Source organism: Dendropsophus ebraccatus, chromosome 4, assembly GCF_027789765.1.
Source record: "Dendropsophus ebraccatus isolate aDenEbr1 chromosome 4, aDenEbr1.pat, whole genome shotgun sequence".
Lineage (NCBI taxonomy): Eukaryota > Metazoa > Chordata > Amphibia > Anura > Hylidae > Dendropsophus > Dendropsophus ebraccatus.
The window spans coordinates 90,581,373-90,603,443 of record NC_091457.1 but is presented as its reverse complement, the minus strand read 5'-3'; the positions used below and the strand labels follow the sequence as shown (position 1 = coordinate 90,603,443).

General features: G+C 45.0%; 1 long non-coding RNA gene and 1 other non-coding gene across 4 annotated transcripts in view; one reads left to right on the top strand and one right to left on the bottom strand.

The window, feature by feature from the left end:
• The window catches only part of LOC138788406 (uncharacterized), a 56,355-nt gene that overhangs the window by 6,333 nt on the left and 27,951 nt on the right, over positions 1-22,071 (top strand). For all 3 annotated transcript variants that reach the window (XR_011362594.1, XR_011362593.1, XR_011362595.1), the window contains exons 4-5: positions 3,036-3,089; positions 3,667-3,726. This is a non-coding gene — a long non-coding RNA (uncharacterized lncRNA). The remainder of the gene's footprint in view (positions 1-3,035; positions 3,090-3,666; positions 3,727-22,071) is intronic.
• Positions 6,014-6,210, bottom strand: LOC138790171 (U2 spliceosomal RNA). The gene has a single exon (XR_011362867.1). It is a non-coding gene; the product is annotated as a U2 spliceosomal RNA (small nuclear RNA).

Genomic DNA, 22,071 nt, shown 5'->3' with positions numbered 1-22,071 from the left:
CCATCAGTTATGTCCCTGGTAGCCTAGTTATTCCCCCCCCCCCCATCAGTCATGTCTCTGGTAACCTAGTTATCCCCCCCCCCATCAGTCATGTCTCTGGTAGCCTAGTTATTCCCCCCCCCATCAGGCATGTCCCTGGTAGCCTAGTTGTCCCCCCCATCAGTCATGTCCCTGGTAGCCTAGTTGTCCCCCCCCCATCAGTCATGTCCCTGGTAGCCTAGTTGTCCCCCCATCAGTCATGTCCCTGGTAGCCTAGTTGTCCCCCCCCCATCAGTCATGTCCCTGGTAGCCTAGTTGTCCCCCCCATCAGTCATGTCCCTGGTAGCCTAGTTGTCCCCCCCCATCAGTTATGTCCCTGGTAGCCTAGTTGTCCCCCCCCATCAGTCATGTCCCTGGTAGCCTAGTTGTCCCCCCCATCAGTCATGTCCCTGGTTGCCTAGTTGTCCCCCCCCATCAGTCATGTCCCTGGTAGCCTAGTTGTCCCCCCCCATCAGTCATGTCCCTGGTAGCCTAGTTGCCCCCCCCCCCCATCAGTCATGTCCCTGGTAGCCTAGTTGTCCCCCCATCAGTCATGTCCCTGGTAGCCTAGTTGTCCCCCCATCAGTCATGTCCCTGGTAGCCTAGTTGTCCCCCCATCAGTCATGTCCCTGGTAGCCTAGTTGTCCCCCCCCCCCCCCCCCATCAGTCATGTCCCTGGTAGCCTAGTTGTCCCCCCCATCAGTCATGTCCCTGGGATCCTAGTTAACCCCCAAATAAAAAAATAAACATCCCACTCACCTTACCTCCGCTCCCACGCAGTCCAGGTCCTCTTCTCTCCCAGGTCCTCTGTGCCGGTCTTCTCCTGCAGGCGGCGCGCGATGAAATGACGTCATCGCGCGCGGCCCGCAGGAGACTGAAGACACGCGCCGCTCTGCTGGGGAAGGAGCCGGCACAGACAGCATCCTCCGGTGTCCGCCAGCTGTCACAGACACCGGAGGATGCGGTGTATGCCAGCTTCTTCCCCAGCAGAGCGGCGCGCATCACAGGGGAGCCGCGGGCCGCATCGGGAGGTCTCAGGGGCCGGATGCGGCCCGCGGGCCAGAGGTTCCCCACCCCTGCTTTAAAACATAGTAGTGCTGAGAGTTTAGTTGTATTGATGAACATAATTCAGAGTGAATGCACAGAAGAAATGCAAATTTAGGGTGCCTTCACACAGGACGTATGGCAGCGGAAATCTTGCTGCGAGTTTTGCAGCGAGATCCGCTACGATGTAAGGTCCTGGAAGGTCCCTGTGAAGACCTGTGCGAGTATGTAAATCACCCGCCCCTAACCCCTTAATCGGCTCCCGCTGTATACATTACCTGTCTTGTCTTCAATCCTTGCTGCACGGGTTCCTGGCTTCCTGCTTTCCCGCCTAGCCAATCAGTGTGTTGCCCAGCCGCAGCCATTGATTGGCTGGGTGGGAGAGCAAGAAGCATTGAAGACAGGTAATGTATACAGCAAGAGCTGATTAAGGGGTTAAGAGGCGGGTGATTTACATACTCGCAGCGGTCTAAAAGACTGCTGTGAGTATGTATTCAAAGGGACCTGCCAGGACCTTACATCATAGAGGATCTCACTGCAAAACTCGCAGCGAGAGTTCCGCTGCGATACGTCCTGTGTGAAGGCACTCTAAATCAATATTTGGTTAGACCACCAATTGCATTAAAAAAAGCATAAATTCTTGTAGGTACATGCACACAGTTATTTGGCATGGAGATTTGTCCAAACGTCTTGGAGAACTAACCACAAATCTATGGGTATAGGGTTAAGGAGGTATTCCAGGAAAAAATAACTTTTAGTAGGAGATAGCAGGAGTCCGACCTTTGTACCCCCCGGCAATCTCCATATTGGACCCCGGCTTCTGTATATGAGCCAAGTACATCGCTCTTTCGGCGTTCTTGGCTCTTTCCATTGCACCATAGGAATGAATAGAGACGCAGGTCACGTGTCGTACCCGCAACTTTATTTATTACACAGAAGCCGGGGCCTGATATGGAGATCGCTGGTTGTACAGAGGTCAGATAGGGGAAAAGTTGTTTTTTACTGGAATACCCCTTTAGGTCCTGACATCTTTTTCTGTAATCCCAGACAGATGATGTGATGATGTTGAGGTCAGAGCTCTGTGGAGGCCAAATCATCACTTCCTGGACTCCTTGTTCTTCTTTACACTAAATATAGTTCTTAATGGCATTGGCAGTATATTTAGGATTGTTGTCCTGCTGAAAAATAAAAATTTGGATCCTATCAGAATGGGAGTTGTCCATCTTTGCAGCATTTTCTCACACCTTCCTAAAACTTTTGCACAGTACCATATATGTAGGTCCCGCACAGCTAATCAGTGCACAGCCCCGCGCAGTCACTGAATGGCTGTGCGGGACCTCCGGGCGCCTCAGAAGCGTCAGGATCGCGGAGCAGGTAAAGTATCTTCCCGTCAGCGGGGGGTTAATTGGGCCGGCACTTACATACTCACTGCTAGTATGTAATCACATTGGAAATGACAGGAGAGGTATCCACAGCGGATTTCACTGCAAACTCGCAGTGTGAAATCAGCTGTGGATAAGTTACGTGTGAATCTAGCCAAAGGGAAGAACCATTTATGTTTATCACCAATGCTTATTACGATTGCACAATCATTGTGGAATAAGGCTATACAATTGCTTTAATGTTTAGTTGATTTTGTCCATTCAGAGTGGTTGATTTTTTTATGACTGTTCAAAAATTTGTAAATCATAATTATATTGCTGATAAGAATCAAATCTTAGGGCATATCCACGTTTTCCACCAACTATCTTCACAAGTTATTGCAGAAAATGTGCGGCTTTTCCACAATCACTACATGTGGTTGTGGTCTGGAAACTCTACTGTACTATGAAGTGTGATTTCACCACACGTAAATATGGTCTTACAGGTGTTTGAATTATTTAAAAATAATTTCCCAGCCTTATAATGTGATAAATGAAATACAGTGTACTCACTTGTTTTATACTTTCTCTGGCCATTGCCGTTTCCTACAGTGATGATGTGCTGGAATACTATGTCGGCAATCATTCTGGTCTGGTCTCATTAAGGTCAGTGATTGGCGGCAGGGTCATCCGGGTGGTACTCAAATCACGTTATATAGGGAAGTAAACGGCTGATGGAGGGGATTTGAATGTTAATGCTGGATGGAGCGACATGAGTATGCTGCTTTGTTTTTCTTATTTTTAATACCAGACTGAAAAATAAATATTCTGATAACCCCTTTAAGGATGATCATACACATTTTTGTGTGTTATGTCATTTGTTTTGCAGAGCTAGGGTGGGAAATATATATCATGTACTTTCTGATCCATGACTTTAACTGTTCCACGGATCACCCTTACTGTAAAAAAGTACTTCCTTATGTCTTTCCCTCTAATTTTTAAAGTTACGTCCTTTGTCAATGTCCGTATATCTCCAGGAAGAAATGTTAATATATTCTGTTTTCCTGAGACTACTTTACATCACAAAGTTCCCTGCCTATTTTAGGTGTCTAGAATAAATCAGACAGCAACTGGCTAATAAAAAGGACAGTGACATATGGAAATGATTTTGAAAAAGCTTCCGATTTTTTTGCTCTAAATCTCCATAAAATATTTGTTTTTAATTGCTATTTTTTTTTACAAGGTAAAGAAAGAGAATTCCACAACTCTGATAACAGGTCTTGTGTGCAACAGCGAGATGAAGGTAGCTTTTGTACACTTGTTAGTGCAAGAAAAGTATTCATTCATTGCATTTTTTCATTTATATAAATAATATGATGCGTATAACTTTTATGCATTCAAAACCAGAATGCTTAATTGTCATTTCTATTTTTCACCTCACTAAGGTTAGTATATCTATGTATTTTGCTAATAATCAATTGCTATAAATTTAGTGTCTATCCAGTTATTTCTCTAGTTTTATGATTATGGCTGCACCTTTAACCCCTTCACGTCAGCCAGATGTCTATGTATGTTCCAACTGCCAATGCCCTGACATTGTTCTTTAGAGTTCTTTAATGTGTACAGCACCAGTGTGAACAGAACCGCACACATTATCGTGCCAGAAGCCGGTACAATTATGGACAGTAGTGATCGTGCTGCTGTCCATCATTAACTCCTCAAATGTGGCACTCTATAGCAATTGTAACGTTTAAGGGTGTCAGTGACAAGAAGGATACCTGTCAATGAGCAACTTCCCTGTGTTCCTGAGGTTCCAATCAGCGTACTGCAGGAAGACTATGAGCAGAGCGCTGATAACACTGATCAGTTTTATGCAATATCATAGCAATGACCAGTATAAGCAATCACTTATAAAAGTCCCCTATGGAAAAAAATTAAGAAAATATTACAAAGCCCCTACTCCAGTAAAAGTTGAAAGGGAACTCATAAAAACTATACATCTTGGTGCAAAAAAATGAGCCCACAACTAAAAATAAAAGCGTTATGGCTTTTAGAAATGTTATCTGGGCATACGTGCATCACTGACTTTTGGTCACGAAGGGATAAAAATGCTGTCAGTTTCATATAGGGTTTCAATTATCACTTTTGGCAATAGAGTTTGGTAATACAATTGTTTTATTTCCTTCCAAGGTTGAATGTCTTACCTATTCCTGTATATATTCTGCTATGCTAATCTTATATGTAAAAACATAAAGAACACAAAAATTTATACAAGGTGCAAAGAATTTTCAAATTTTATGTAAAATATATGTTTGCATGAAAGGGGTAGACTGATAGTTTTAATACAGATATGATTGTAAAAGGAAGTAATTGAACAAAAAAGAAAAGATAAAAAGTCATCACTGCATCAAAGGTCACTCAAGGATATAACATCAAGGTAAGATGAGCATTAGAGTAAAATCGATTGTGCTCCAACACATTTGAGTACGTACCGGAGGTAAAATGAGGAATCCTGATTAGATTCTCACATTAAATATTATCAGTGAAAATCTGAAAACAACTTATATGGATCTTCTATAACATTTAACAGGTTCTCAAAGGAAATGTGTAAACAGAAAATCCCCTTTTATGTTTTTATGTTACACTGATTTTTTTTATTTGTTTCAGGTTTTTTTTTATCTTTCAAACTTTCAAAGGTAAATTTTCAGAACTGTTATCATTAGCACCACAGATGGGATTACAAAGTAAGGGTATGTTCACACTGAGTAAAATTGGAGGAATTCTGTGGCGGAGCTCCCTGCCTCAGAATCCTGCCTGCCTCAGCGCCCCACGGTGTCTCTATAGGAGGGCCCGTTCCCGCCGCTCTCCACGCAAAGAATTCCGCCTATTTTACTCAGTGTAAACGTACCCTAAAAAGATACCGGTCAGTAGTGGATTATAACGGGCGTTTTGGGCGGTAGCCCCGGGCCCTGAACTCCTGGGGGGCCATGACCACCCAAAAGGACTTATACTTTCAGTGGTGTACTGTCTCCTGGCTATACTTCCGCCATGATTTGCAAAAAATCACAGTTTTTTTATGGCAATTTTGCACAAATCAGGACATCATGACATTATCTGTTCTGTACTATGAACGCCAGGCTAGTGCTGCCATAATTACAGTGGGGTGGGGGGCCCAGGCTTGGTGAACAGCTTGGGGCCTATGGTAAAGTTAATCCCCCCCTGATATCGGTGTATAGATAACATGGGATCTAGCAATTAGATGATAGTCACAAATCACCTCCCCCATCTTCACAGGTCACACAGCATGCCTAGGAAACTCTCCTATAAAAGTAAGCCGCATCCCCTCCAGTCTGTTGGTTTGTATTTTCCTTGTGGCTGCTGTAAAGCATATAGCTAAATGCTGTTAAAGGTGCAGAGGCTCAGGTAATATGGCTGCTCCAATAATAATGTACAACTAATTACAAATACAGTTAAATTAAAGAAATTAGAAAAAAAGGGTTCAGAATCTGGCTTTATTCATAAAAATTTTCCTAGTTGTATTTTCAGCCCAGCTTATCAGATGCTTTATTTTATTTATTTTTTAATTATTTATTTTTTGCACTGAACCTGGAATCACTGCAATGCAGGTCAGTGCCTGGGGAAGAAAAAACAAGCTCTTTTTCCACCTCCCTGTTCTAAGAATCCATTCAATATATGGTCCCCAGATGGGGACGTATCAGATATTAAATTGGTAAGAACAGATACTAACTTCAATTCATTTTGTTAGCCTTTAATAGAAGAATAAAATCCATTTACATAAGGCAACATTATTTTATTGGCTTGCCCCATTTTTAGGAATATTTCAACTAAAGACATGGAAAATAATAATATCTAGGGCTATATGTGATCAATGTCTTTTAATTTAACATCCAAAATTAAACCCTATGGTAATTAGTCAATAAAGGTGTTGGGTACAAAGAATGGAAAAATAGCTGTGGAAAGGATAGGGTGGAGGAAAATGGAGAGTTCCATTCTTAAGGCGACTCTGTACCCACAATCTGACCCCCCCCAATAAATATCTGTGTCCTAACTTTGCACCACACCTCTGTCCCTCCTCCCCACCCTCTTCATCATTAGGAATGCCACTGGAACATTTTCTACTGTCTGAACACTGCACAGGTGCCTTAAAGGGGTTGTCCAGTTTAAAAGTTTTTTCTTCCTTTCTGTTCCTTTCCCAAAGTTATACATACCACCCATGTGCTTCCAGTTCCAGTCTGGTCATTTTCCCTTACTTTGACCACCTCTACAGCTGCACAGGAAGTCGGAGCTAGTTTTGTCTGGAGTAGGAAAAAATGTACTGACTCCGACTCCAGCTTTAAAAAAAAAATCTTTAAAAAATGTAGAATTGAATTTTGACCTGAATTTTTGCTCATGAATATATATTATGAGCAACATTCTAATAGGACACTGGCCCTATTACATAAGGGTGGTCGGGGAAAAGTTGTTGGTCAATATTTGGCAGTTTGTTTCTGAGCTGGAAGAGTCCATTGTGTGGGGGGAAATCTGTGCTGTTCTCTTCCTGGATGCTGGATGACTGTATATGAGTAGCAGTGTAATATGAAGATATCCTGTGTAATATAGAGGAGGAGTAGAAGACATAAGTAGTGTAGCAGTAACCTCTGTCCTTAGTGTGTTTTTTTCTCTCTGGGAGAAGATTTTGTGTTTTTCTTCAGTGTTCTATGGCTGCAGCTGTGTGTGTGTGTGTGTGGACATGCTATGGCTGCAGTAGGTTGTGTGTGTGCTATGACTGCAGCAGACTGTGTTTGTATGCTATGGATGCAGCAGGCAGTGTGTGTGTGTGTGTGTGTGTGTGTGTGTATGTATATGTGTGTGCTATGGCTGCAGCAGGCTGTGTGTATGTGTGCTATGGCCGGAGCAAGCCGAGTGTGTGTTTGTGTGTGGTGTGCGCTATGGCTGCAGCAAGCTGTGTGTGTGTGCTATGGCTGCAGCAGGCTGTGTGGGTGTGTGTGTATTCTATGGCTGCAGCAGGCTGTGTGTGCATGCTATTGTGTGCCCCCACAGTGACCTTCTATATCACTGTGTGACCTCTATATCACTATGTGTGACCCCTCTCTATATCACTATGTGTGACCCCTCTCTATATCACTATGTGTGACCCCCTCTATATCTCTATGGCTGACCTCTATTTTACAGGTATCTGGCATTGTTAGCAGTGTTTCTTTAAGTATGGTGAATATTTAGTTAGAAACATAGAAGACTATCAGCAGGAAAAGACCACCTGCTCCATCTAGTCTAGTTGTGAGTAGTTCAGGACATGGAGGCTGGAGACTGGCTGCATCCACTGCACACACAGGAGAATCTGCTTTATATACAGTATTTCTTTTATTCACTCAGAAGTCACCCCAGGATCATGTAGGACATTAGGGAGAAGCTGCTGAGCCAATGTAATAAATAACTCCCCTAATATATGACCAGCTATTTATGAAGGAGCAGGAGTTGGAGTCGGTCCTGATAAAATTCTGGAGTCGGAGTTGGAGTTGAAGCTGCGGCTTACCGACTCCACAGCCCTGGTTGCTGTCCTCCATTTTGTGCCAGTACATTACAGACGTGTCATAGCACTGGGCGGTCCTGGCAGTGAGAAAGTCCTATTAGTTTGTTACACTCAGTGTCACATGTTCCTTTTTAGTCATTGATAGTGCTCTTCAAGACCTTCATGGTCCCTCAGAGCCAATAGAATCACAGAAATTGACCCTGCTGCCTAATAGTGCAGTGTTCTGTGGAGAAGAAATGGACTATCTGTGCTCTATGGAAGGAGAGAACAGTGAGCACTACTCCCCCTTCATCTCCCCCCATCCAGCAGAGCTTGTACATACAGTACAGACCAAAAGTTTGGACACACCTTCTCATTCAAAGAGTTTTTTTGTATTTTCATGACTATGAAAATTGTAGATTCACACTGAAGGCATCAAAACTATGAATTAACACATGTGCAATTATATACTTAACAGAAAAGTGAAACAACTGAAAATATGTCTTAGATTCTAGGTTCTTCAAAGTAGCCACCTTTTGCTTTGGTTACTGCTTTGCACACTCTTGGCATTCTCTTGATGAGCTTCAAGAGGTAGTCACTGGAAATGGTTTTCACTTCACAGGTGTGCACTGTCAAGTTTAACCCTTTAAGGACATGGCCCATTTTCGTTTTTACGTTTTCGGTTTTTCCTCCTTGTGTTTAAAAGGTCATAGCACTTGCATTTTTCCACCTAGAAACCCCCATGACCCCTTATTTTTTGCGTCACTAATTGTACTTTGCAATTACAGGCTGAATTTTTGCATAAAGTACACTGCGAAACCAGAAAAAAATTCGAAGTGTGGTGAAATTGAAAAAAAAAACGCATTTCTTTTATTTGGGGGAAATGTGTTTTTACTCCATTCACCCTGGGGTAAAACTGACTTGTTATGCATGTTCCTCAAGTCGTTACGATTAAAACGATATATAACATGTATAACTTATATTGTATCTGATGGCCTGTAAAAAATTCAAACCGTTGTTAACCAATATACGTTCCTTAAAATCGCTCCATTCCCAGGCTTATAGCGCTTTTATCCTTTGGTCTATGGGGCTGTGCGAGGTGTCATTTTTTGCGCCATGATCTTTCTATCGGTACCTTGATTGCCCATATACGTCTTTTTGATCGCTTTTTATTACATTTTTTCTGGATTTGATGCGACCAAAAATGCGCAATTTTGCACTTTGGGATTTTTTTGCGCTGACGCCGTTTACCGTACGAGATCAGGAATGTGATTAATTAATAGTTCGGGCGATTACGCACGCGGCGATAGCAAACATGTTTATTTATTTATTTATTTGTTTACTTTTATTTAAAACCTGGGAAAAGGGGGGTGATTCAGACTTTTATTAGGGGAGGGGGCTTTTTACTATTAACAACACTTTTTTTTTTTTTTTTACACATATACTAGAAGCCCCCATGGGGGACTTCTAGTATATACACTGTGATCTCTCATTGAGATCTCTGCAGCATAGATATGCTGCAGAGATCCATGAGATCGGCACTCGTTTGCTTTCGGCTGCTGCAGCCGGAAGTAAACGAGTGCCGAGCCGAGGACGGCGCCATCTTGGACGCGTCCCCGGCCGGCATCAGTAACGGAGATCGCTCCTCCGGGACAAGGTCCCGGAGGAGCGATCTCCCCCACTAGACACCAGGGAAACGTTGCCTCCGGTAATCGGAGGCAGCTGTCAACTTTGACAGCTGCCTCCGATTAGCTAATTAGCGGGCACGGCGATCAGACCGTGCCCGCTAATAGCGGCGGTCCCGGGCTACTCGCGGCACCCGGGATCGCGGCACTTCAAAGCGGGGCCGCCGCGCGGCCCCGCTTTGAAGTGCAAGTGAGGACATAGGACGTACCGGTACGTCCTATGTCCTTAAGAGGTTAATAAGTGGGATTTCTTGTCTTATAAATGGGGTTGGGACTATCAGTTGTGTTGTGCAGAAGTCAGGTGGATACACAGCTGATAGTGTTACTGAATAGACCATTAGAATTTGTATTATGGCAAGAAAAAAGCAGCTATGTAAAGAAAAACAAGTGGCCATCTTACTTTAAGAAATTAAGGTCAGTCAGTCTGAAAAATTGGGAAAACTTTGAAAGTGTCCCCAAGTGCAGTTATAAAAATCATCAAGCGCTACAAAGAAACTGGCTGACATGAGGAACGCCCCAGTAAAGGAAGACCAAGAGTCACCTCTGCTGCACAGGAGAAGTTCATCAAAGTCACCAGTCTCAGAAATCTCAGGTTAACAGCAGCTCAGATTAGAGACCAGGTCAATGGCACAGAGTTCTAGCAGCAGACTCATCTCTACAACAACTGGTAAGAGGAGACTTTGTGCAGAAGGCCTTCATGGTAAAATATCTGCTAGGAAACCACTGCTAAGGACAGGCAACAAGCACAAGAGACTTGTTTGGGCTAAAGAACACAAGGAATGGACATTAGACCAGTGGAAATTTGGTCTGATGAGTCCAAATTTAGGATCTTTGGTTCCAACCACTGTGTCTGTGCAACGCAGAAAAGATGAACCGATGGACTCTTCATGCCAGGTTGCCACCATGAAGCTTGGAGCAGGAGGTGTGATGGTGTGGGGGTGCTTTGCTGGTGACACTGTTGAGGATTTATTCAAAATTGAAGGCATACTGAACCAACATGGCTACCACAGCATCTTGCAGGGCCATGCTATTCCATCCGCTTTGCGTTTAGTTGGACCATCATTTATCTTTCAACAGGACAATGACCCCAAACAAACCTCCAGGCTGTGTAAGGGCTATTTGACCAGGAAGGAGAGTGATGGGGTGCTACGAGATGTTTTGGGGTGAGCTGTACCGCATAGTGAAGGCAAAATGGGCAACAGGCATCTCTGGAAACTCCTTCAAGACAGTTGTTTTACACTTTTTTGTTAAAGGGGTTTTCCAGGAAAAATAGATTTTTGGTATAAGGAAAGGGTTAACCAAGGTTAACCCTTTTCTAATATACTTCCCTAACATTACTTGTCAGCTCTAGGAGATCCCCCAGCTGGTCACGTGAGTTGCCTGCTCCTGAGCTTCTGACTTCCTGTCACATCCCGGACCAGAAACACAGTGTTTCCGGTTCGGTGACATCACTCCTGTCTCTGCATGTGTCCTGATATAGCTGGAAGCTGCTGAGTCCTGTGTGTGGAGAGGGGGAGGGACTCAGGTGTTGATGCTTTCTGATTCGCTCTCGGCAGCAGCACAGACTTTTACAGTGTCTCTGTCTCCAGAGTGAATCACACAATGCTGCTTCCCTTCCAGAGCAGGAGCAGTGAGAGTCACCCTGGGAGGGAGATGCTGTGTGTATCTGTGCTGCTGCCGATCTGATAGCCCTCTCTGTCACAACACAGAGCTCATCTCCACCCCGTCCTAAGCCACCCCTCCCCCCTCCACACACACACAGGACTCGTGATGTCAGTGTGAACCTTCCTATAGATAGAGCTGCTGCTGGTGTCCTCCTATGTCTGTGTGGAGAGAGGAGGTCGGGACAGGGGTGGAGAGGAGCTCTGTGTGGCAGAACACTGTTATGGTCTATGTTCCTTCAGTTTCCCAGCCTCTGCCTGTGGAGCAATGGTAAGTGTCAGGATTACCATGCTCACTGACCACGGTTCAGCTCCTGTCACAGTTTGATTTTTTTTTTCCATCTTATTTTCCAGTGATGGCTTGTGCTAAGCATTAAACAAGAAACACTGAGGTATTATACAAACAAGATGAATTTTCAAAGAAAATAAAGCTCCACTGGCAATACCTATTGACTCTATACCAAACTGCTCTGGATATCTGTATACATGTATTACCTAACCAAGTCTATAAATAATAATAAAACCAAATCTATTTGCCACAATATAATAATAATAATAATAACACAGAGTAAGAACGGCGGAATTGTCCGCCGCAGAATGCCGCCAGCCTCCGTGTCATAATGACGCTCTATGGGAGGTGCGCCCTGCATTTCTCGGCGCTGAAGAATGAACATGTTCATTCTTCAGCGCGGGGAGAGGAGCGGCGCGTGCCTCCCATAGAGCGTCATTATGACACGGAGGCTGGCGGCATTCCACAAGTGTTAATTCATAGTTTTGGTGCCTTCAGTGTGAGTCTACTATTTTAATAGTCATGAAAATACAGAAAACTCTTTAAATGAGAAGGTGTGTCCAAACTTTTGGTCTGTACTGTACATGCAGGGACATCACTGGACTTCAGTGGCAGTCAGCTCTTCTCCATAGATACTGTATTTATACAATGCAGAAAAGCTGACTGCCTGTGCTGGCGGCTTCTATAATGTTACAGGCGAGGCAGCAGCATCTGGGGATATGGTGAGGAATCATATGGGGAAATGATGGCTGGCTGGTGTTTTTGTGGTTCTTACTTTAGATAGGCTAGTGGTCAGTGGGGGAAGGGAATGTGGGAGGGATTACAAGAAGTAGGCTGGTGGAAGGGGGCAGGCTCCGACACACAGGGAATGCTGGTCTATGTAGTTTAGCAGGTCCCTTGCTCAAATGATCAAAACCAGGAAGTAAAGAAAAGATGGGTGAAAAGAAAAACGACCACGTAGCAGATCACAGCAGAAATTGCTAGGGGGACTTGGGTAAGCTCAAACTACCAGGCTTGCAATTTTTTTTAATTTTGCATAGAGTTGAACATCCTCTTTAACGATCCAGCCCATGTTCAGTATTCACACAGCTAAGGAATAGGAGACAATCTGCCTGGAGCATTCCTAATGATGAGGAGGGCGGGGAGGAGGGACAGAGAGGTTGTGCCAGCCTAATGCATACACAATCTAAGCCCCGACCATTGGGCACGGGGCTGCCAGTTTAAAAGTTGTTTTTTAGGACAATAGCTGCATCACCTGCCAAACGGACCCCAGGACAGATCTTGGATTAAAAGGAGCTATCCGAAGGTACAAGCGGATTTGTGGGGGGGTCACATTGTGGGTACAGAGTTGCTTTAACCCCTTAGTGACCGCCATGCTGCCTTTTCACGGCTGCCACTAATGGGCTTTATTCCGATGCGTACGCCTTTTAACAGCGGGCGCATCTGAATAAATTACCGCCCGGCGGCGGCTGCAGGACGGGTGATCAGCGGTCAGTGTGACCGCTGACACCCTCCTGTAACTGCCCGGAGCGGAGGATTCTCCGCTCCGGGCAGATTAACCCGTTAAATGCCGCTGTCAAACCATGACAGCGGCATTTAACGGGTCCCGGTGGATCCCGGACGGCGCCGCAGGTCCACTTACATGATCGCGATGTCCCGCAGCGCTGTCCGGGGTCCCGATGTCTCCATGGTGATCCCGGGGTCCTAATGAAGGTCCCCGGGGTCACCATGGAGATGCCTGATGCTGACAGGGGTGGCCGTGGCTATTGCCTGTCAGCATGAGGCATGATACAATACATTGCAGTACATCAGGTACTGCAATGTATTGTATCAATGATCTAAGTATTTTACACTAGTGTACAGTAATGTACACTAGTGTAAAAGTGAAAAAAAGTGTGCACCAAACACAACACAGCCCCCCCAATAATAAAGATGCATTACATTCCCCATACACTATAAAACATAACATAAAAGTGATCAAAAACACAAAGCCTATACATATTTGGTATCGTTACGTCCGTAACGACCCAATCTATAAAACTATATCAATAATTATATTGCACGACACGCTGTAAAAAAAAAAAATAAAAAAAACTACCAGAATAGCTGTATTTTATCAATCCACTTTAGAAAATACGTCATAAAAGAGATCGAAAAGTCATATACATATAAAATTTGGTATCAATAGAAACTACAGATCTTCCCGCAAAAAATAAGCCCAAAACCAGCTCAAAAGATGAGAACGCTATGGATCTTGCAATGCGGCGACAGTTTTTGTGGGTTTTTGCTAGGAAGATAGTTTCTATTGCACCAAAGCGGTAATAGTTAAAAAAAAAACTATACAAATGTGGTATCGCCGTAACCGTAGCGACACAGAGAATACATGTATTATGTTATTAGTGACCGCTGATACAGATTTTTACGGCGATCACTAATGGGCTCTATTCTGCTGCCATCAGCTCTTTATGGCGATGGTGCAGAATAGTGCAGCGGCGCCGGTAATGCCCGCAGCCCCCTCCTCTCAGCTATCAGAGGTCGCTGAGGGGTTGGGGCAGAGTGTGGGGTCAGTCCCGGCAAGTCCCCTCACCGGCGATCGCCGTTATTATCAGTATAACGGCGGCCACCGGTAACAGACATTGCCAGTGCAGCTAAACGCTTTCAACTCTTCTCACCGTGAATCCACAGTGAAAGGAGATGAGAACATGTCCCCCCCCCTGTCCCCAGAATTTACCCTAGTGACCTGGCCACTGACCCTCCCCTCCCTGGGCGGCCATCTGATCCAAGATAGCCGCCGCCATCACTGTGAACAGACTCTGTTCACAGTGATGGATTCCTAAAAATGATCAAAGCTTCATTCTCTCCACCACCGGAGGTGGCGGAGAGCATGGGGCAATGATCGGTGACCACCCAGTGTGGACCCAGTACAAGTGATCAGCGGTATATACTATATACCACTGATCGCTTGTTCCAAATGGAGCCGACACTGTTTTAAGCCTGTCACCAAAGTCAAGTGCCCTGGATTACCCGTAACCACCCTGGATTACTTGTAACCACCCCCAGATTACCTGTAACCACCCCAGATTACCTGTAACCACCCCAGATTACCCGTAACCACCCCAGATTGCCCGTCACCACCCCAGATTGCCCGTAACCACCCCAGATTGCCTGTAACCACCCTAGATTGCCTGTAATCTCCCCAGATTGTCCGTATCCACCCCAGATTGCCCGTATCCACCCCAGACAGCCCATAACCATACCAGACAGACCATAACCATCCCAGACAGACCATAACCACCCCAAATTGCCCGTCACCACCCCAGATTGCCCGTCACTACCCCAGATTGCCTGTCACTACCCCAGATTGCCCGTAATCTCCCCAGATCGCCCATAATTTCCCCAGATTGCCCGTATCCCCCCCTGATAGCCCATAACCATTCCAGACAGCCCGTAACCAACCCAGATTGCCACAGACTGCCTGTAACTACCCCAAATTGCCTGTAACCACCACAGATTGCTCGCAACCACCCCAGATTGCTCGCAACCACCCCAGATTGCCCGTCACCACCCCAGATTGCCTGTTGCAACCCCAGATAGTCAGTGAACACCACCAGATTGCCCGTCACCACCCCAGATAGCCAGTGAACACCCCCAGATTGCCCATCACCACCCCAGATTGCCCATCACCACCCCAGATAGCCAGTAACCACCCCTAGATAGCTAGTAAACACCCCAAGATTGCCCATAACCACCCCATACAGCCAGTAAACAGCCCAGATTGCCCGTAACCACCCCAGATTGCCTGTGACCACCCCAGATTGACCGTAACCACCCCAGATTGGCACAGACTGCTCGTAACCACCCCAGATTGCCTGTTGCCACCTCAGATAGCCAGTAAACACCCCGAGATTGTCTATTACCACCCCAGATAACCAGTAAACCCCCACATATTGCCTGTAACTAAAATGACACTCCTTCTCTTCTAAACCCTGCTGTGTGCCCATACAGTGGTTTACGCCCACATATGGGGTACCATTGTACTCAGGAGAACCTCCGTTACAAATTTTGGGGTGCTTTTTCTCCCCTGTTCCTAGTGAAATTGAGAAATTTCAAACTAAACAAACATGTTATTGGAAAAATTCATTTTTTTTTTCATTTTTACGGTCTAGTTTTGAATACTTTCCTCCCAATACCTGTGGGGTCAAAATGCTCACCACACCCCAAGATGAATTCCTTGAGGGGTGTACTTTCCAAAATGGGGTGACTTTTGGGGGGGGGGGGTTCTATTCTGTAGACATTACAGGGGCACTGCAAACGCACCTGGCGCTCAGAAACTTCTTCAGAAAAATCATGCACTGAAAATGCTTGGCGCTCTCTTCCTTCTGAGGCCCGCTGTGTGCCCACACAGTGGTTTATGCCCACATATGGGGTACCGTTCTACTCAGGAGTACCTGCGTTACACCTGCGTTACATATATTGGGGTGAGTTTTCTCCCCTGTTTCTCGTGAAATTGAGAAATTTCAAACTAAACAAACATGTTATTGGAAAAATTCTATTTTTTCATTTTTACTGTCTTCTTTTGAATACCTTCCTCTGATACCTGTGGGGTCAAAATGGTCACCAAACCCCAAGATAAATTCTTTGAGGGGTGCACTTTCCAAAATGGGGTGACTTTTGGGGGGTTCTATTCTGCTGACACTACAGGGGCTCTGCAAACGCACCTGGCGCTCAGAAACTTCTTCAGCAAAATCTGAACTGGAAATGCTAATAGGCGCTCCTTCCCTTCTGAGCCCCGCTGTGTGTCCATACAGTGGTTTATGCCCACATATGGGGTACCATTGTACTCAGGAGAACCTGCGTTACAAAATTTGTGGTGCATTTTCTCTCATGTTTATTATGAAAATGAGATACTTTAATCTTAACAAATATATTATTGGAAAATTTCTATTTTCCATTTTTTTCCGGCCTAATTGTGAATACTTTCCTCCAGCCCCTGTAGGGTTAAAATGCTCATTATACCCCTAGATTAATTCTTTAAGGTGTCTAGCTTTCAAAATGGGGTCACTTATGGGGGTTTTCAGTATACAAGCCTCCTAAATCAACTTAAAAAAAGAACTGGTCCATAAAAAAATCAGTTTTGGAAATTTCATGAAAATTTGATAATTTGCTGATACATTTCTAAGCCCCGTAACACCCTAAACTGAAATATGTTTACGAAATGAAGCCAGAATAAAGAGGACATATTGATAATGGGACTTACTAACCAATTTTTGTCATGTGCCTTTTCTTTTTTAGAAGCAAAGAATTTCAAAGTTCGTAAAGTGCAAAATTTTCAAATTTTTCATTATATTTTGATGTTTTTCACAAAAAACACACAAGACAGTGACCAAATTTTGCCACTAACATAAAGTACCATATGTTACGAAAAAACAATCTCAGAATCGCTAGCATACGTTAACCCATAGACGCACTAGGACGTTATAGTACGTCCTGGCAGGAGGTTACTTTCCGCACCAGGACGTACTATAACTTCCCGGCTCCCGGTGCTCACCGTTTACACAAACAGTGACCGGGAGCCGAAACTAAACTGTCAGCTGATAGCTGACAGTTTAGTGTAGCTGCCTCTGGACCCCCTGAAGGGGTCCAGCACCGGCGATCACCGGCATCAGTGGATCGGTAACGATCCACTGATGCCGGTGAAACAAGTAGTAAACCCCCGGTCCCGGTCTCTGCCGAGTTCCGGGATGCAGGGGAAGCTGCTGCCGCGCCATTCCCGCCCCCCTGTGTCCCCCTGTCATGTCCGCCGATCCTTGTCTCCCCCTCCGTGTCCGCCGATCCATGTCTCCTCCGTGTCCGCCGATCCATGTCTCCCCCTCCGTGTCCGACGATACTTGTCACCCCCGCTGTGTCCTCCGTTCTTCCCTCCCCCGCATCCCCTAATCCTGCCGCTGAACCCCCCCCCCAGATCCCCCCTTGTGCCGGCCATACCCATGCTGCTCCCGATCGCCGCCGTCGCTGCTGTGCCGGAGGGTCACAGCAGATGTCTCCTTCCCCTTCCTCCTCGCTGAACTGGCTCCCCGGATCCCGGAGCTCAGAGTGAGTTCTGGGTCCGGGGAGCCAGTGCTGCGAGGAGGAGGGGAAAGGAGCGATCTCTGCTGTGACCCCCCTCCTGCTGCAGCAGCATGTACCAGCGTCTGTGTAATGACGCTGGTACATGCTGCTATATACTATGATTGGCAGCTCTGATCACAGAGCTGCCAATCATAGTATCTGATTGTGGCAGAGCATGGATGCAGGCTCTGATTCCTCACTTCCTCTGATTCCTCAGAGCCTGCATCCATATAGTGTAAAACACACACACACACATATATAAAAAAAAATACCCCCTCCCCTGTGATCTCCCAGTAATAAGGGAGATCTTAGTTAGTGTCTGTCAGTCAGCGTCCGTTAGTGTCAGTCAGCGTCCGTTAGTGAGTGTCAATGTCAGTGTCCATTAGTAAGCGTTAGTAAGCGTCAATGTCAGTGTCCATAAGTAAGCGTCAGTGTCAGCGTCCGTTAGTAAGCGTCAGTGTCAGCGTCCGTTAGTAAGCGTCAATGTCAGTCAGCGTCCGTTGGTAAGAGTCAATCAGCGCCCCTTAGTAAGGATCAGTCAGCGTCAGTAAGTGTCAGTGTCCGTCAGTACGAATCAGTCAGCATCCGGTAGTAAGCTTCAGTCAGCGTCCATCCAAAAAACTCAGTCAGTGTCCATCAGTAAGCGTCATTCACTGTCCGTCAGTCGGCGTCCATTAGCAGGTGTCAGTAAGCATCAGTCAGCGTCCATTAGCAGGTGTCAGTAAGCGTCAGTCAGCGTCCATTAGCAGGTGTCAGTAAGCGTCAGTCAGCGTCCATTAGCAGGTGTCAGTAAGCGTCAGTCAGCGTCCATTAGCAGGTTCAGTAAGCGCCAGTTACCTTCTGTAAGTGTCAGCATCACTCAGCGTCTGTTAGTAAGAGTCAGTTAGTGTCCGTTACTGAGCATCAATCAGCGTCCGTTAGTAATCGTCAGTCAGCATCCGTTAGTCAGTCAGCATCTGTAAGTAAGCGTCAGTCAGTGTCCATTAGTAAGAGTGAGTAAGCTTCAGTCAGTGTCCGTTAGTGTCAGTAAACGTCTGTGCACACACAGACATAGGTGCTCCTTCTCTTCTGAGCCCTGTTGTGCACCCTTACAATACTTAACGTTCACAAATGGGGTATTTCTGTGCTCAGGAGAAATTGCTTTACAAATATCTGTGGGCTTTTTCTCCTCCAAGCTTTTTGAAATTTGAAAAATTAGGGGTTTCACCAATGTATAAGTATGAAAAATGTGATTTTTCATTTTCACTGCTCACTTTTGCAAAAACTAAAAAACCTGTAGGGTACCAAATGCCCACTGTACCCCTTGTTACATTCCTTAAAGGGTGTAGTTTTCAAAATGGCGTCACTTGTGGGGGGTTTCCACTGTGTCGGCACTAGGGGGGGGGGGCTCTGTAACTGTAACATGGTCTCCTACATTTATTCCAGCCAAATCCACACTCCAAAATTTAAAGGGTGCTCCTTCTCTTCTGAGCCATGTTGTGCGCCCGCACAACACTTTATGTCCACAAATGGGGTATTTGTAAAAACTGCAGATTCAGAGGAATAAATGTTTTATTGCATTTCACTTTTTATAGCTGTGCGGTATGAAAGAAATAGGATTGAATTGGAATATCTGCCAAGAAAATGGAAATTTTTACTTTTCACACTTACTTTGCAGTTATTCCTGTGAAATGCCTAAAGGGTTAAAAACTTTTTTAAATGTCAATTTGAATACTTTAAAGGGTGAAGAGTTCAAAATGGGGTGAATTATGGGGGTTTCTACTATCCAGGCCTTTAGAATATTCTCCAAAACTGAACTGGTCCCTAAACAAATTCAGAGTTTAACCCTTTGAGGACCAGGCCCAAAATGACCCAGTGGACCGCGCAAATTTTGATCTTAGTGCTTTCGTTTTTCCCTCCTCCCCTTCTAAAAGCTCTAGCACTCTCAGTTTTCTATCTACAAGCCATGTAAGTGCTTGTTTTTTACAGGAATAGTTGTACTTTGTAATGGCGTCATTCATTTTACCATAACATGTATGACGGAATCCCAAATATATTATTTATGAAGATATAAATAGGTGAAATCGTAAGAAAGAATGCAATATGGTAACGTTTGGGGGGTTCCTGTGTCTACGTAATGCACTATATGGTAACGCTGCAGCGTGTCATTACCGGTGAGGTCCCGGCTGCTGATTGCAGCCGGCCCCCACCTGCTATGAAGCGCGCTCCGCTCTGGAGCGCGCTTCATAGCGGGAAAAACACCCAGGACGTAAGGTTACGTCATGGGTCGTCTGGGGACAGACTTCCATGACGTAACCCTACGTCCAGGGTCGTCTAGAGGTTAAATTTTCACAAAAATTTTGAAAATTGCTACTAAACAATAACGGCCTCTAAAATCCTAAAAAAATTAAAGCATGTTCACCAAATGCTGCCAACATAAAGTAGACATGTTATAGATATGAATTAATCAATAATTTATGTGGTAGAACTATCTTCCTTATTGGCAGAGACTTTCAAATTTAGAGAAATGCAATTTTTTTTAATTTTCACATTATTTTGGAGTTTTTCACAAAAAAAGTTAAAAGGTATCGGCCCAAATGTACCACTAACATAAAGTGGAACATGTCACGAAAAAACAATCTTGGAACCACAAGGATCGGTAAAAGCATTCCAGAGTTATCAATACATAAATTGAAACATGTGAAAAATTTGGCTGTGTCATAAACACCAAAACTGGCTGTGTCCCCTAAGGGTTGAAGCATCACTGAGCTATAAGCGCATAAAGTGAGACAGGTCAGATTTTGAAAAATGAGCCTGGTCATTAAGGCCCAAACAGGCTTGGTCCCTAAGGGGTTAAAGGCCTTGCCCAGTGAAAATCTTTTTCTTTTTAATTAACTGGTGTCAGAAAGTTATATAGATTTGTGATTTACTTCTGATTAAAAATCTTGAGTCTTCCCATACTCATCAGCTGCTGTATGTCATCCAGGAAATATGGTTTTATTTTCATTCAGACACAGTGCTCTCTGCTGACATCTCTGGCCAAGACAGGAACTACTCAGAGCGGGAGAGGCTTGCTATGGGGATTCCCATAGAAAACCTTATCCGCTCTGAAGAGTTCCTGTCTCGGACAGAGATGTCAGCAGAGAGAACTGGGTCTGAATGAAAATAAAACATTTCCTACAGGACATATAGTGGCTAATAAGAATGGGAAGACTTGAGTTTTTTAAATAAAAGTAAATTACAAATCTATATTTCTTTCTGACACCAGTTGATTTGAAAGAAAAAGATTTTCTCTGGACAGCCCTCTTTTAGGGAATCTGTCAGCACCCGGGCCCTACCTAAGGTACTGACAGTGTGCTGTAGCTGACAGTCCTCTAGTAAGTATGGTACCTTTTGCTAATCCTGTGCAGTGGATTGAGCACAATCCTACTGAAATAAAGAAGGACTTCATTACAGTAAGATTGTGCATAATCCACTGCACGAACAAATTACCAAAAGGTACCATGCTTATTTGGGGTCTGCCAGCTACTGCACACTGTCAGCACCCTAGGTAGGTTCGGTAGCTTACAGATTCCCTTTATTAGAGTTAGGACCCTTTCCAACATCTGTTCTGAAAACCTTTTGGTTCTCACTAGGTACTTGTCAGCTTTGTAACAACTGGAGTCGTGGATCCACTGAACCTCCATTAGCAACGGCATAAATCACACCAGGGAGAGGAGTCCAAGGGGCCACTGATCTTCACCAGAGCCTGCTGCAAGGTGGGCTGAACTTGCTGCGGCAGGTGACCCCCAGGTCACTACTCCTGACTTGGCTTGCATCTGATTAAATGGGTCCCTCAAAATAAGTTGACAAAGTTTCACTGCTTAGGGCCCCATTACATGGAGCAATAATCAGCCAAATCTGGCCGATTTGGCCGATTACCGCTCTGTGTAATAGAGACAAGCCACTGACCGCGCATCGCTATGTGCAATAGCGATCTGTGGTTGATGGTTGACAGTTGTACACATTACCTCTCAACGCTCCTGGTGTTCTTGTGCCCTCAGCTTGCATCCTGGAGCCGCTGCTGTAGCTTCAGAGCGGGTCTCTGAACTGACAGGCCGCTCAGCCAATCCCTGGCTGCGGCAATTTCAGGAAGCAAGCAGAGGGCAGAAGAATGTTGAAAGGTAATATATACAGTTTAGAGCAAGGGCTGCAAGGACATAGCTAATGATAAACGATTATTGAGCCGTGCTATAGCTTTAGTAAACAAGCATCGATCGGCTCAATTATATTATTGCTCATCGGGCCGTCTAATAGGACCCTAAGGGTGCGTTTACACTGAGAGATTTATCTGACAAATTTTTGAAGCCAAAGCCAGGACCACTATAAACAGAGAACAGGTCATAAAGGAAAGACT